Below are 15,475 nucleotides of genomic sequence, written 5' to 3' on the forward strand. Positions count from 1 at the left end.
ACTGGGATTGCAGCACTGCTCAGCAGCTTGTATGTTCTGCCTAGTTATTCTGTGGTAGGTAAGACACCTGATGTAACAGCAGCTTCTTCCTTGAAGATTGCTTTGGCCATTGTCCCAGTCACAAGGCTTAAGGATCAAGCTCAGCTAGCTTACTTCCGATCTGCTAAGCGGTGTGTCTCAGGAAGAGATTTTGGATAGTATTCCTCCTATGAAATCTGTAGTAGAGTTCCTTTGTGATGCCCCTTTGCACACTGTCAGGTTGTCCTCCAAGTGTATGGCCCTAACTTAGATAGATGGACCTCATAGACAAATCAATGGTCAGGAGATATCCCAAGCAAGAATCATTTTTGTTCATTGTCCTTCCAACCATTTTTTTTGGTCAGCAGCTGGAGACCATTTTGAAAAGCTTGACATTAAGGACATTTCATTTTCTCAGTTTATTGGATGCATACCCCCATGTTCTGATCTTTAGAATAGCTATACAATAACATTTTCAAATTCATCAACTTCAATTCTGCTGTCTTCCTATCAGCATTTCCGTAGCACCTTGAGTATTTACAAGGCTAGCACATCAGTCTTCCTATCTACAGTATGCTATATCAATAAGCAGGGTAGATTCGAACTCCCTCCCTACCCAAGAAGTGTCTTCAGATCTTTAGTTGAGCTGAAAAATATCCAAAGAGAATCACAGTGGTTCACATTCAGGGTACTGTGAAGCGCAGAGCAAATTAGTTAAACATCACTCACCTGGGAGAATGAAACCTAAATGTACAGATTTTTAACCTAATCACATGCAAGTGGAGGACTCCAGACATAGATGTCATGGCCACCAGGACCATTGCAAAAGTTCCCAGGTTTACATGTAACAATTATCGCTCATTTCCGGTCATTTGAACGAATTTTGAGCGATAATCGTTATGTGTAAATCAGCCTTAACATTTCATCCTCCCATAGTGGCCTGGAATGGTACTAAATTGTCTTAAGCTACCATCCTTTGAACCTGCCGAGCAAGCTTCCATTTATCAAATTTCTCTTGAGGCCTTATTTCTTGTGGCCATCATGTCTGCCAAGAGGATCACTGAATTGTAAGCCTTGTAATCCAAGAAACTATACTTGCAAGTTCTTCCAGATCATATAATTTTAAAACTTATGCCAGATTTTCCTCTGAAAGTGAACACTTCATTTAACGTTAATCAAGAAATCTTCTCCACTCTGCAGAATGAGGAGCAGAAGATCTATAATCTCTTAGATGTCAGAAGGATCATATTAATTTATCTTCAAAGGATGCAGAGCTTTAGGAAGGAGGGGAATCTATTCCTTCAATTTGCAGGCCCAACTAAAGGAAACAAGGCGAGATCTGATTAAGGACTGTTAAAAGCTGAAGAATTGTGAGTTGCCTCTTTCCATCAAAGTTTATTCTACCAGATCAACCTCAACATCTTGGGCATAGTTAGCCAAATTCCTCTAGATCACATTTGTAAAGGAGCTACTTGGTCTACTAGTTATACCTTCATTATACACTACAGCTAGACATCTACTCCTCTGAGAGTTTACCTTTGGTGAAAGAGGGTTGGAGCATGCAGTAGTATTTTAATTCCTCCCTAAAGTTATTGCTTCTTATGTCCCATTGTGTGTTGCCGTAGGACGTACAAGAAAGATTAAAAGGTACTTACCTGAAATTTTAATTTTCTGAAGTTTGTAGACAGCACAAACTTCTCCAAAACAAGAGTGTGAAGAATAGGTAGTTGATCATGGAACACAAGGGATTGGATGCCAACTAAAGCGTGAGTAAAAGGAGACATAAGGGCAGATTTACTTTGACTCGTGTTTTATGCACTGGTCTAACATGTTGTTGTTACTGGTTATAACATAAGTATGTTTTTTTAGAGATGTGACTATGAGATATGTTTAAATTAACTGGTGATTGCTATCTTTCTAAAGGGAACCCGTCACCAGGTTCATGCTGTATGAACCATGTGCAGCATGAACCCGGGAAAGGTATGTACAGTTTCATGTATGTCTTATTCTGAAACGCTGTGGGTCAGTGGAAGCTGAAACTCTCGCGCATCAAATTGTAAGTGAGTCTGGCCTCTGTAAGTACTAGAGGTGTGCACACCAATAGAGACAGGTACCAGTTACTTAGTAGGTCTGCTATAATGATCTCTAATTGCATTTAGAGAAAGAGACCGAACTATAAAGACATTGGGTGCTGCGTGAGCTCCTGAGAGTTGTTCACACCACTGCTGGAGCATTGAGACCTTCTAATTTTGGGACTGAGATATTTTGCAAAAGGCAATGAGAAACAGCCTTGAAGTGAAAGAGTATCGACCCACAAAGGAACATTGGGTATTATGTTCCGTAATCTGTATTTTCATGAAACTGCATTAATGTCAGCAAAGAGTTGTTGGCAATGCTCACAAGATATTACTATTACTATGTTCTGATTAACTTTGGACAGTGACTAGATACTGAAAGATTCAGTTGCTTATGCATTCCTATCCAATTGTTTGCTTTTAATTCATATAAATATATTACACTTTGTTGACTTCCTTTGCTGCATTTATGCATTACCATACCTCAACCCGTGACAACTCCAGACTACACAGGGTATGTTTGCCGTCTGTTACCATAGAGATTAGAGATGAGCAAGCATACTCGCTAAGGACAATTGCTCGAGCGAGCATTGGAAGAAAAGGTTCGGGTTCCAGCGGGGAGCGTCGAGAGAGAAGAAGGGGGGAGTGGAGGGGAGATCTCTCTCTCCCTCCCCCCCCCCCCCCCCCCCGCTCCCACCTGCTCACTCCCGCAACTCAACGCTCACCCGCGCGGGCACCCGAACCTTTTCTTCCGAGCGGGCAGGTACTCGCTAAGGACAATGCTCGCTCGAGCAATTGTCCTTAGCGAGTATGCTCGCTCATCTCTTCTAGAGATGCATAAGTTTATACAGCAGATATAGATACGAAACAGTAGGAAACTTTAACGAGGAGTTTTTGCACAGTTGTTTGTTTCAAATTGTAGATGCATTGAAGCATTAAAAATGGCTGTGAAAGTGTATGTAGTCTTTAGTACTGTATACACACTGGGATAGACTGGGGCACCGTCTCCATTCCTTTATACTGTCAACAGGTGAGTGTAGAGGTAACTGGGAAAAGGCACTGATTGTTTTGTTTGTAACTGCAATAGTTAAAGCAATGAACGGCATTATGCCAGCATGTTTTGGAGATAAGTCTCAGAACTCGTCTCTAGTTTCAAACCCAAGCCCGAGGGCTTTTGGTTATGTCCCCTCCGCCTCTTCAGTACTCGTCCCCCCTCCCTATACTTGACTGGGGCACAATGAAGCCTTTTGTCCCCAGTGATGTGGATGATGTGGAGCAGCCAGCAAATCACATTGCGGTTAAGGAAACGTGTAGATGATACAGGCCTTAGGCTCAGGACACCTCCCACCTTACGGGACAGGGACAAGGTGACAAAGAACTGTATGCTGGGAAAGTGCCCCGTGTTATCTCGGTTCCCAGAACCTTATTCATAATTTACTGCAGGGGTAAGCGCAATGTGAACTGCAAAACTACAAGTGCCAGAATGTACTGCAAGCTAAAAATAAGGGTCGAGCCAGAATCTACCTAAATGTGGCCTACAAGTATTCCTGGCCTGAGACCATCTATTTTAACTCTTTAATCAGCCCCTATTATTGGCTAGCTAATAGCCAATAGTAAAGACATGTTATCCCACCTGGAGGTGCTATTTTATGTTTTGTGTGGGTTTTCATCACTTTATTAAATAGTAAAAGTTGGACACAACTGCAACATATTCACATATATGTTCTATAGATGCAATACACAGGTGGCAACAGGGCGCCGAGTCTGGATCCATCTATTAGCTACAGAACTTGTTTTAGCCATACTATCTACCTTGATTTTACCAATGGGAAGCCCAGGATGGCACACGGCTTCCCCTAGTGGGCAGAGTACTAAACAGACAAATAAACTTACCTTTCTGCTATATTCACTATACTCCTTGCAGAACAAAAAAAAGAAGGGCCTTAAGAATGCAGCAATAGACAGTGTAAACCTTGCACATCTTCCATGCAGAATTTCCACACAGAATATCCGCAGTGTTTACAGCAGCAGCACGGTGGATGAGACTTAACCAAATCTCACCTACGCATGGCAGAAAATTCCACACAAAATCCAGAATGGAGTTAACTTTGGTGCAGATTCTGAGACCTGGCATGGCAATTTAGGGCTTCTTCAGACGACCGTATTTGTGCACGTGTTAGCGTGCATAAAATATACGCGCACAATCATGTCAAGTGGTTTATTCTCATGCATGTTTTTTGCGCATGCATTCTTGTGCACACAAAATAATAGGATCTGCTCTATCTTTTGGCACATTTCGCAGCAAAGGCTCCATAGTAGCCTATGGGAGGTGCGTAAATACGCAAAAAAGACCAATATGCTGCGCAATTCTGTGAAAAAAAGAACGCACAACAATTACGCACATAAATACGCTAGTCTGAAGAAGCCCTATGCTCGCCTCAACCTAACGTATATGCGCAGTGAACATGGTTGATTTGTCTGTGTATCAGTGCATTGTACTGTACTTTTTTTGCTTGCAGGGCCAGTTCACATGGGCATGAGCTCCCCCTTTCCAGCCTTGATTTAAAAGGCAAATTACCCTAATGAAGTCTGGATGTGTTCTTTTTTCAGCGGTTTTGTGCAGCGTTTCAGGTATCCACTTGCACATTGCATGTTCATTAGCACAACTCCCATAGACTTCTATGGAGCCCTTTGGTTCGCGAAAATAGAGCAGGTCCTATTTTTTGCACACAACCGAAATGCATGCTAAAAAATCGTTAATGTGAAAGAACCTATTGACATAAACGGGCTCTATCCTCTGTGTATTGCACACTAATTCTGTGCAAATGTATGGCGCAAAAATCTCCGTGTGAAGCCGCTCTTAGAGCTCCGTCAGTCGAGCGTATTCACAAATATGTATGTTTCATTGTTTGATTTATGTGTATGTCTGATTTAAAAGGCTATTTAGCCCAATGAAGTCCAGATATGTTCACGGAATTGATATTGTGCGTGTAATATGCAACGGGATGCATATTTGTTCCCTCCCCTATAGACTTGTATGAGGTCCTTTGGTGCACAAATATGTAGGAAAATAGAGCATGTAAAAATTTTTTGTGTGCACCCCTGAAATGCGAAAACGTACACAAATATGTCTGTCTGAGGGTGAAGTCACACGAACGTATATCGGCTCGGTTTTTACGCCGAGCCGATATATGTTGTCCTCGTGTGCAGGGGGGGGGGGGAGGATGGAAGAGCCAGGAGCAGGAACTGAGCTCCCGCCCCCCTCTCTGCCTCCTCTCTGCCCCTCTGCACTATTTGCAATGGGGAGAGGTGGGACGGGGGCGGGGCTAATTCTCGGAACTTAGCCCCGCCCCGCCTCTTCCCATTGCAAATAGTGTAGAGGGGCGGAGAGGGGGACGGGAGCTCAGTTCCTTCTCCTGGCTCTTCCATCCCCCCCCCCCCCTCACACGAGGACAACGTATATCGGCTTGGCGTAAAAACCGAGCCGATATACGTTCATGTGACTTCACCCTGAAGCCGACTTCAAGGCTCCTTTGGATGGCCGTGTGCATAATTCACACACTTCAGTGCAGTGTATTTGCGTTATGAACAAGGCACTTACTGTACTCTTTGCGTACGCAGGGCTGGTCTCACATGCACGAGCAACACACTCCAGTAAATATGTTCAGTTGAAGAAGCGTTTCAGTGCAATGCATTTGTGCTATGAACGAGTCTTTTTTTATGTTTAGGTCTATTTTCTATCTTTTTGCATGTGCAAACAAGGCCAGAAGTTGTCACAATTGACCCTGCCAACTAAAATCAACCATAAATAGGTCACATCTGCTGCACTGCATCATTCTGTCGTGTTTCTTGTACTTTCTTGGTTTGTTGAGGTTGGAGACATGTCTTCTGATGAAGAGGATGTTCTTTTGACTTGGTTGTTATCTCGCCAATTTGGAGAATCACTTGAGATGCTGGAGAACGAGCCTAGAAGGAGGAGGAGGCTCTGGGTTCAACCTCTGGTGTTGCAGCGTGCCTGTAATGGGCATTTCCATACTCTTTACGCTGACTTGAGGAGCCATCCTGAGAAGTTCATCGCCTTCTATCATTTGTCGGTCCAGTTGTTTGATAAGAGGTCAAGGCGAGGGGAAGTACTCAGATGGAGTATGGTAACGTCTTGTTCTAGTAGGCCTCCATCTGTGCAGGGTAATAAAACAATCATCTGTCTTGTATGGTGGCTGACAGGCCTCGAATATTGTGGCTATCGCTATCTTCATAGGTTGCACTTCGTGCCTGGGCAAATCCCTAAAGTCAGGTGCCAAGCTGTGGCAGTAGAGGTCTACCTAACGTCTTTTCTCTTGGTTTGCAAGTAGTTCAGGAGATTTTGATCTACTTGCAGACTAGGAGTTGGAGTTACACATCATCCTCACTGACTTGGTACTGCTTTGTGGGTCATTGCAGCTGAGGTCAAGATCCCTGTGGCTCCAGCATGATGGGGCACGGAGAGGATCAAGTTCCTCGTCCGGGAAGTTTTTAGAGGACCTAATAGAAAAAAAAATACTGTAATTAAACAGGTCTTTACAGTGTTTGTTGCATTCTAGCTATCGTCTAAACAGGAGGCAGATATAAAAGTTAATGAAGACGGGTAAATATCAGTCTTCTCTTCATGGAGCAAACATGGAGGATGTAAAGCGCAAATAGTCTATGCAATTTCCAAAAGGTCGGAGGGCATTTACATTATGTTTGTATGATAATTTATTGGACACATGAAGGTTCACAATGGCTTAGCCTAGTGTCAGTAGCTTCACACAATGTTCAATCTTTTTCAACAGCAGAAGAGAAACCATACCAATGGGACATTTCAGTACTGACAACATAACTATTTGGCAAAAGTCTCCTGTTCATAGGGCAAATTATGATACATGGTGTTTTTTCAATGAAGCACAGTGTCCAAATGCCAATGTAAACACAGAAAACTAATACAAGTACGGGACCATGTCAACCACCGTTTGGAAAAATTGCAGCAGGCAGTTGTATCGGTAGGGTCTTTTGGTAAATCACTCTTGGGTGGGGGCCCATATTCACTGGGCAACTGGTCCCGCACTAAGTGCCAACGTATCTTGACATCAGTCCCTATATGTTCAAAAAACAAAAAATTGCTCAAATAAAAGGATGAATCGCATTTACTTTAATAATGAAAAGCACAGCCGACTGCAGGCAAGATGATCACTGTAAGCAATACCATTAAATAATGATTCTCAGTTATTCCAACAGTTGACATGAGGTTAGCCCGAAATAATCCATGTACAGGTGCATTGTACATATAATCTGTATACAGGTATATTGTACATATAGTCTGTATACAGGGGCATTGTACGGATGTTCATTTAACGTAAAAATGCACACAATATCTAGAAGCAAAATCACTGAAAAAGGGAATATACAGAAAAAAATCCCAGAAAGCAGCCATATACTGTACTTACCAATGTACTGAAATAATTGGCTGAGTGGTCATAAATTGCTGCACATTCAAGTGGAAGAATGTGTCAAGTAGGGTTACCACAAGGGTCTGTCCTAGGCCCAGTGGTGTTCAACATATTTATAAATGATCTGGAGGAGGGAATTGAGGGAAACTGATCAAATTTTCTGATAATATAAACCTAGGGGAGATGGCTAGCACTAGAGAAAAGAAGGAGAGGATTCAATAAGACCTAGACAAGCTTGAACAGTGGGCAGCGACTAACAGAATAGAATTTAACAAGGATAAATGCAAAGCCCTACATCTGGGCAAGAAAAATCAAAAAAGTACATACAGAATGGGAGGAATTTGGCTAAGCAGCAGCACATGTGAAAAAGAATTGGGTATACTAATACTGTAGATCATAGACTGAACATGAGTTAACAATGTGATGCAGCAACAAAAAAAGCTAACATAATTCTGAGGGTTTCTTCACATGGGCGTATTTTTTATTAGTATTTTGTGAGCCAGATCCAGGATTGGTATGTACAGAGAGAAAGTATAATGGAAAAATTTGCATTTCTTCTGTATTGTGGACCCGCTCCTGGTTTTGGCTCACAATACACTGATGAAGAATACGCCAGTGTGAATGAGCCGTGAGATGTATTATGAGAAGCATAGAAATAATTATGTGAGGTAATTATTCCCTCTATTCTTTTTTAGTCAGACCTCATCTGGAATACTATGTCTAGTTCTGGGCACACCACTTTAAAAAAAGCATAGACAAACTGGAGCAAGTTCAGAGAAGAGTTACCAAGATGGGGAGCGGTCTGCAAATCATGTCCTATGAAGAACTGTTAAAGGATCTGGGAATGTTTAGCTTGCAAAAAAGAAGGCTGAGAGAAGGCTTCATAGCTGTCTACAAATATCTGAAGGTCTGTCACAGTGCAGAGCGGTCAGCCCTATTCTCATTTGTACAAGGAAAGACTAGAAGCAATGGGATGCTACTGACAGGGAAGAGACATAGATTAGATATTGGACAGGGAGGGTGATGAATGAGTGGAACAGGTTACCACAGGACGTGGTGAGTTCTCCTACAATCGACGTGTTCAAACAAAGGTTGGACAGACATCTGTCTGGGATGATTCAGTGATCCTGCATTGGGCAGGGGGTTGGACCCGATGACCCTAGAGGTCCCTCCCAACTCTACCATTCTAGGATTCTAAAAGGGCAGGTAGAAGCACCCCATCCCTCAAGTAAGAGAGTAACAAACAAAAGTCCTGAACCGTTTAAGACCCGATATATCTTGGAGGGCAAGATGACCAGACTCAGACTCACAGAGGACAAGATGACCAGACTCAGACTCACGTATTTTGGCCATGTAATGCAAGCAGAGTCGCTAGAAAAATCTATAATGCTTGGATAGATCAGTCGCAAAGGAAGATCCGGCCGCCAAAGAAAACAATGGCTGATACTGTCAGAGCAGATACTGGCATGGATATCACACCGAAAAACATGGAGGAAGCTCGCCAAAGGTTTGAACGACTAAACGGCTAACAACAACCAGTTCTGTTTTACTTCAGTTTTTTTGACTGAAACAAGGATGCAGTAACCGCCCTAATACACCTTCGTCTACCGAATGGGGCGGCTGCCTAGGACTATCCTTGCACATGATAAAGCATTTCAAGGGTGTCAGGGCACATGGTACATGTAGTGCAAATAGCAGGTTTATAACCTATTAGTGATGCCATATTTTAGTCAAGCGGGCTGCATTGCACCTCATAGGTGTAAAGGAGCCCTAAGGGCAATCTCACATAGGTGTAAGCGCACATACATTTGCACTGCGTATTCGCAGAATAGGCATTGTGCATTTGTGTGTGTTTTACTGTAATTTTTGTGCGTGCAAATAACATACAACCATGCTCTCACTCATTGAAATGGGCAATTAAGTTAATTGATTCAATATATGCTATTGTCCTGCGCAAATGTGCAAGAAAATAGAGCATGCTGCATATTTTTGCACAAATGAAATGCACATGCAAAATATGCTTATATGAACGAACCCATTAAAATCAATGCTTTTTATTCACTGTGTATTGCATGTGCAAAGTTTGCGCATGCAAAATGCTACATAAATACATTTGTGTAACACAGACCTAAAACTGTGGCAAAATTCACGTCCTCAGGTATTCCATTGCTTTTAACCGGGAAGAATAGTGCAGTCTGCAGTGTTATTTTTCTATCCAAAAATGTAAACCTAATAAAATGGAAGCAAACCGAAGTCTTTCCGTTTGTTTTCCATTTTTTGAAACTCCACTGAAATCAATGTAGAAAAAAAACTTTCGTTTTTTTAGTTTAATTTAACTTTTTCTCTGCCAAAAACGGACCAGAGAGAAGGAACCCATGAACTTACCCTAACACCGGTGTGAAAGCAGCCCAAGATCAATGGTAAATATATTTCCTATCCTTGCAAGGTGAGAAAGAAGAATGCTACTCAGCAAGAAGACCCACTTTTCCGTATTATACAGGAAAACTACAGGTTTCATTAGGCTATGCACCAAATCACAGGCTACATGTTAGGGAAGGGATGGATAATTAGTAGGAATATATGATATGAATAAAACGCATAACTGTGAATCCAGCTTATAGCAGATATTTTAATACCAAGGTAATAACGTGATTAAACTGTGGTTGCCTGCGCTGTCCTCTAGTGGTTGTAACTGCCACTGCAGCTATTTTTTAGACCTGACGTTTCCCTGTTAATCCAGAAAGTGTAAACATCCAGGCTTACCCAGAAGTTAGTGGGGCCCCAGTTGTAGCCTTACATATCTAGGATTTCCTATTGAGGCGTACAAAAGTGTTTATCTGTCAAATACAGTACAAAGAAAACGGAAAGAAAATTGCACATGTTCCATCGGACTCCATACGAGGTATCAGCTGATGGGAGCAACCGCAGTGCTCACTGAACAGCAGGGATCCTGGGGGGCAAATCTCCACTGATCTGATAATGAGGGTCCTAAAGATAAATCACCAATATTAACCCCTTAGTGACAGAGCTTTTTTGCTTTTTTCCATTTTTGTTTTTTCCTACTCCCTTTTAAAAAATCGTAGCTCCTTTATTTATCCATCGAAGTCGCTGTATGAGGGCTTGTTTTTTGCGGGACGAGTTGTATTTTTCAATGGCACTATTTATTGTACCATATAATTTACTGAAAAACTTTTAAAAAATTCTTAGCGGAGAGAAATGGAAAAAAAAAAGACATTCCACCATCTTTCGGTGCGTCCTGTTTCTACGGCACACAGACTGCAACAAAAACACCCTGATATTTTTATTCTATGGGTCAGTACGACTACTACGATACCAAACTTATATAGTTTTTTTTTGCTGTAGTACTTGTATTTTGTTTTTAAGATATTTAATTTTTTTCAATTATTTTCTGCGGTCATTTTGTGCGCGCGATAACTTTTTTATTTTTCTGTCGATGTAGTTGTGCAAGGGCTCAATTTTTGCGGGATGTCCTGAAGTTTCCAATAGTATCAATTTGGAATACATACAGCTTTTTGATAGCTTTTTATTGCATTTTTTCTGGAAGACAGGGTAACTAAAAAAGTGTATTTCTGGCGTTCTTTATTTTTTTTTTCGGACGACGTTCACCGTGCAAGAAAAATAATGCACTACTTTGATAGATCGGACTTTTACGGACGCGGCGATACCAAATACATATTTTTTAATTTATTTAGATTTTTTAATAATAGATATGGCAAAAGGGGGGTGATTTAAACTTTTATAACTTTTTTTTTTTTACAATTTAAAAAACTTTATTGATCTTTTTTCTTACTTTACTTTGAAGTCCCCCTGGGGGACTTTAACATGCGATGCTTTGATCACTCCTGCAGTATGACGTAATGCTATAGCATTACGTCATACTGCTTTTTTACAGGCAGTCTATCAAGCCACCCTGTGTGGAGGGCTTGATAGGCAGTCGGGTAAGGCAGCCCTGGGGCCATTCATTAGGCCCCCGGCTGCCATGACATCTGCACGGCTCCCCTGATCTCACCACGGGGGGGGGGGGGCGTGCGGGACCCCCAAACAGCGTTCGGGGGATTTAAATGCCGCTGTCAGAATTGACAGCGGCATTTAAAGGGTTAATAGTCGCGATCGGCCGAATGGCCGAGTGCGGCTATTGCCCGCGGGTGTCAGCTGTAATAAACAGCTGACGCCCGCGCTGTATGGAGGGAGATAGCGGCGTTACCTCCCTCCATACACAGGACGTAGTTTTACGATAGCGCCGTTACTAAGGGGTTAAAGTCTTAGTCTGGCCTAAGGCCTCTCTCATGCAGGCGTTATTGTATAGCATTTAGCCAAAACTGCTGCACTAAGCTTCCATTCATTTCAATGGGGCTTCTCAGAGGAGCATTTTAGCACAGCGTTTTTTAATGCGCGCTAAAATGAGCACTCTATGTTCTATATTCAGCATTGCAGAACGTTTTTGATGCCCCGCATCGCCCACTGAAATGAATGGGGTGTGTTAGAAACGCTGTAAAACGCTGCTACTATACCAGAGGGAGGGGGGGAAATGGTGACATCATCAGCTTGCTTTGTTTGCATTGTTACTGCATGAAATATGCAGTAAACACGCAGGCAAGCACAAAAACGATTTAAAAAAACGTTGCTCTCAGCACTGTAAGGGCGACTACTCACTAGCGTTTTTTTTACTGCGAAATTCGCAGCGTTTTTTTTTTCTGCAGGGGTCTTTGGGCTATGGGACATGTAAAGCTAAAATCGCGATCACGCAAAATCACGATATCGCGGTAAATCGCGATTTTGCGCGATCGCGTTTTTAACATTACAAGTCCCATAGACCCCTGCAGAAAAAAATGCTGTGAATTTTGCAGTGAAAAAAAACGATAGTGGGTAGTCACCCTTAGGGCGCCTACCCACTGGCGTTGCCGATTTTCGTGCGTGAAAAACGCAGTGCCTACCCACTGGCGATTTTTTTTTCCTGCGATGCTAAATTGCGTTTTGCGTTTTTTCTGAAGAACAATTAGTATAGAATGTGTTCTTGTCCATTTGGGGTTTTTTTTTCTCGTTTCGTTGCAATTTTTCACATAGGAACTGTCAGTTGCATATGTCTCCTTATTTTTCTCTTAATGCACCCATGATTGTCAATGGAAATTAATGAAAAACGCCGCGAAAAAGGCGCGGAAACCGTGCAGAAAACGCGCAAAAAATGCTGCGCTTTTCACGCACGAAAATCGGCAACGCCAGTGGGTAGGCGCCCCTAGGCTGGGTTTACATGAGACGGAATTGACGCAGACCATCCGTGCGGCAATTCCGCCCGCAGCTCCTAATCCCGGGATTAGCCAGCCATGTGGACGAGATTTAGCAAAAGATTATTTGATCATGAGTCCAATCATTTTTCTTCTGGCCTGCGACTGCTCCAACCCTGAAGGTGATATTGGTGAGCTGTGGAGTAACAGATATATTTTTCCCTTAGTTTGCTGCCAGTGAATAAGAAGCCTATTCTTTACATTCAGAAGTCGTAAACTTTTAGGGACCTTTCACATAGGTGGAATGTTTCTGCATTCTACACCACTAATGGCACCAAGATCTCCAAGTCTCATTGCAGATTTTGATGCACAATTGCCAGCAGAAGTAAGGCATCTTCATTTCGCATCAAAATCCACATCAAGCAATGCAGATTTTGGTGCAGAATTTACCGCGAAGTGGAATAATTCTACCCATGAGAAAGGGCCCTTACATAGCTAGTCCTGCTTACAGTTGTATCCAGTCTAGACAATGCTCATCACTCCAGACTAATACATTGTTGGAAACTAGCAGAGAGGTCTGAGAAGCTGATGATGATGTATTCAGTTAGGGCAAAAACATATGGGCGCATGCATTAATACACTCGCCGCTACGGAGCGTATTAGCGCATGAACCAGTTTTTTTTTTTTGACTATTCAAACCCCGTACTATTGCGCGTAAGTTTGAAAAAAAAATGCCCTATCTTTTTTCGCCCGTACTATTAGGCCTGTTTCACACGGGCGACAAAGTCACACAAGTTTCTCGGGTTGCGATAATGCTACCTAGCGCATGTATGTGAAGTCCGTGCTTTCCTATGGCTTCCTTTACATTTGCAATGTTTTGGAGCATGCAACATTGTGAGTCAAAAACCTTGTGGGTTTCACGATATACCCACGACTTGCAATCCTTTGTAGCCAATATTTCCCTATGGAGCCCTCCTCTCTGTTGCATTGCATCACAAGAAAACGCGATTTTCGTGCGATGTGATGCAACTTTGGCAGTAGGAAATCCTACTGTCAAAGCCCTAAACTAAGCCCTAGCTGTAGAAAAAAATTTAAAAAAATACATACGTCACCTAGGAAACGCTGTCAGCTCCGTTGCGTCCTCTACCCAGTGTCCCGCAATTGTCTTCAGGCATGTCTTCTGGCCGGGGATTGAAAATTCACCGCCTCCAGGAAGCACTGCCTCTGATTGACTGAGAGCCATAGCACTCAGCCAATCAGAGACAGCGCTTGATGAGCCAATCACAGCCATTCACTTCAATAATAACTATGTATAGCTATATCAGGGGACAATACAGAGATGTCTCCCATGATCTATTTATAACCAGGAAAGTAACAAGGAGGTGCTCTAATAACTATGTATAGATATATCAGGGGACAATACAGAGATCTCGTCCACTATCTATTTATACCCAGGACTGTAACAAGGGTGCGCTCTAATAACTATGTATAGATATATCAGGGGTCAACCCAGAGATCTCTCCTATCATCATCTATTTATACTCAGGACTGTAACAAAAGGGCGCTCTAATAACTATGCATAAATATATCTGGGGACAATACAGAGATTTCGGACGCATTTTTCCGTGGCAAATCCGCCCAGTGTGAACCCAGTCTAATGGTTTCATGTCACCGTCAACCCCTGCCATCTTGAGCCCCGCTGTCTCCCCGGCTGAAGATCTGGTTCTGGGTCGCTGTAAATGCCTCTGATTATAACAACACTTTAAGTGCTTCTTAAAATCACCATGATTTTGCTGCTTTTTATTTCAATGGTTTTGTTTCCATTAGCGGGATTCTCGTGCGATATTACTATGCACAAGAAAAGATAGGACTTGCCCTATCTTTCTCACACATAGTTTTTCTATGTGCAAGAAAAGATAGGGCAGGACTTACCTTCCTGCTTTTTATTTTAATCCTTTCCAATCCACTGCCTGACCTCTAAAGTCATTATGATTTAAGGCTGTACAGCTCCGATGTTGGAAGACGTCCGTCGGGCTCTCTTATTGTATATTGCCAGCCTCTCTGGTGTTGGAGCCTATCCAGCGTGTCATCTCATGCAGTACTGGCTTTAGCCAGCATATAGCGCTGTTATATAACAGCAGAAAAAGAGTAAGCATCCTAGGAAAACCAGGATACAAATTGGATTAGAAAGAACCAGGATACAAATTGGATTAGAAAGGGTTAATTCCACGCTCTATGGCATAGAGTTTGAATAGCCAAATAAGGCACTGGTTCATGCACAAATACGTTCCGTAACGCTGAGGGTATTTGCACATGCGCCCATCTGTTTAAGCCATATGGCTCCAACCCACATGCAATAGGTTTTCTTGCGATGCGAGAGTGAGTGAAAACGCATGATTATGAAACCAATGATTTTCAATGGTTTCATACTCATTTGTATTGTGTGCACTCAAGCCTTGCAGCTCCAAGCAAAACCTGTGCTATCACCCATCATTTTCAATGGGGCTAGCGGCAGCATAGGGAGTACATCGTGCTCCCCTAACACAGCTGTCACAGCTGTGGCAGAGGTCCCAATGCTATCCCATTGCTTTCAATGGGCCCAGCACTGCTGCAGCCCCATTTAAAGCAATGTGTTGCAGGCAACCCCCGCAGCGATAATTTTTGAGGAGGGGCT

This window comes from Eleutherodactylus coqui, chromosome 3 (genome assembly GCF_035609145.1).
Source record: "Eleutherodactylus coqui strain aEleCoq1 chromosome 3, aEleCoq1.hap1, whole genome shotgun sequence".
NCBI classification, from domain to species: Eukaryota; Metazoa; Chordata; class Amphibia; order Anura; family Eleutherodactylidae; genus Eleutherodactylus; species Eleutherodactylus coqui.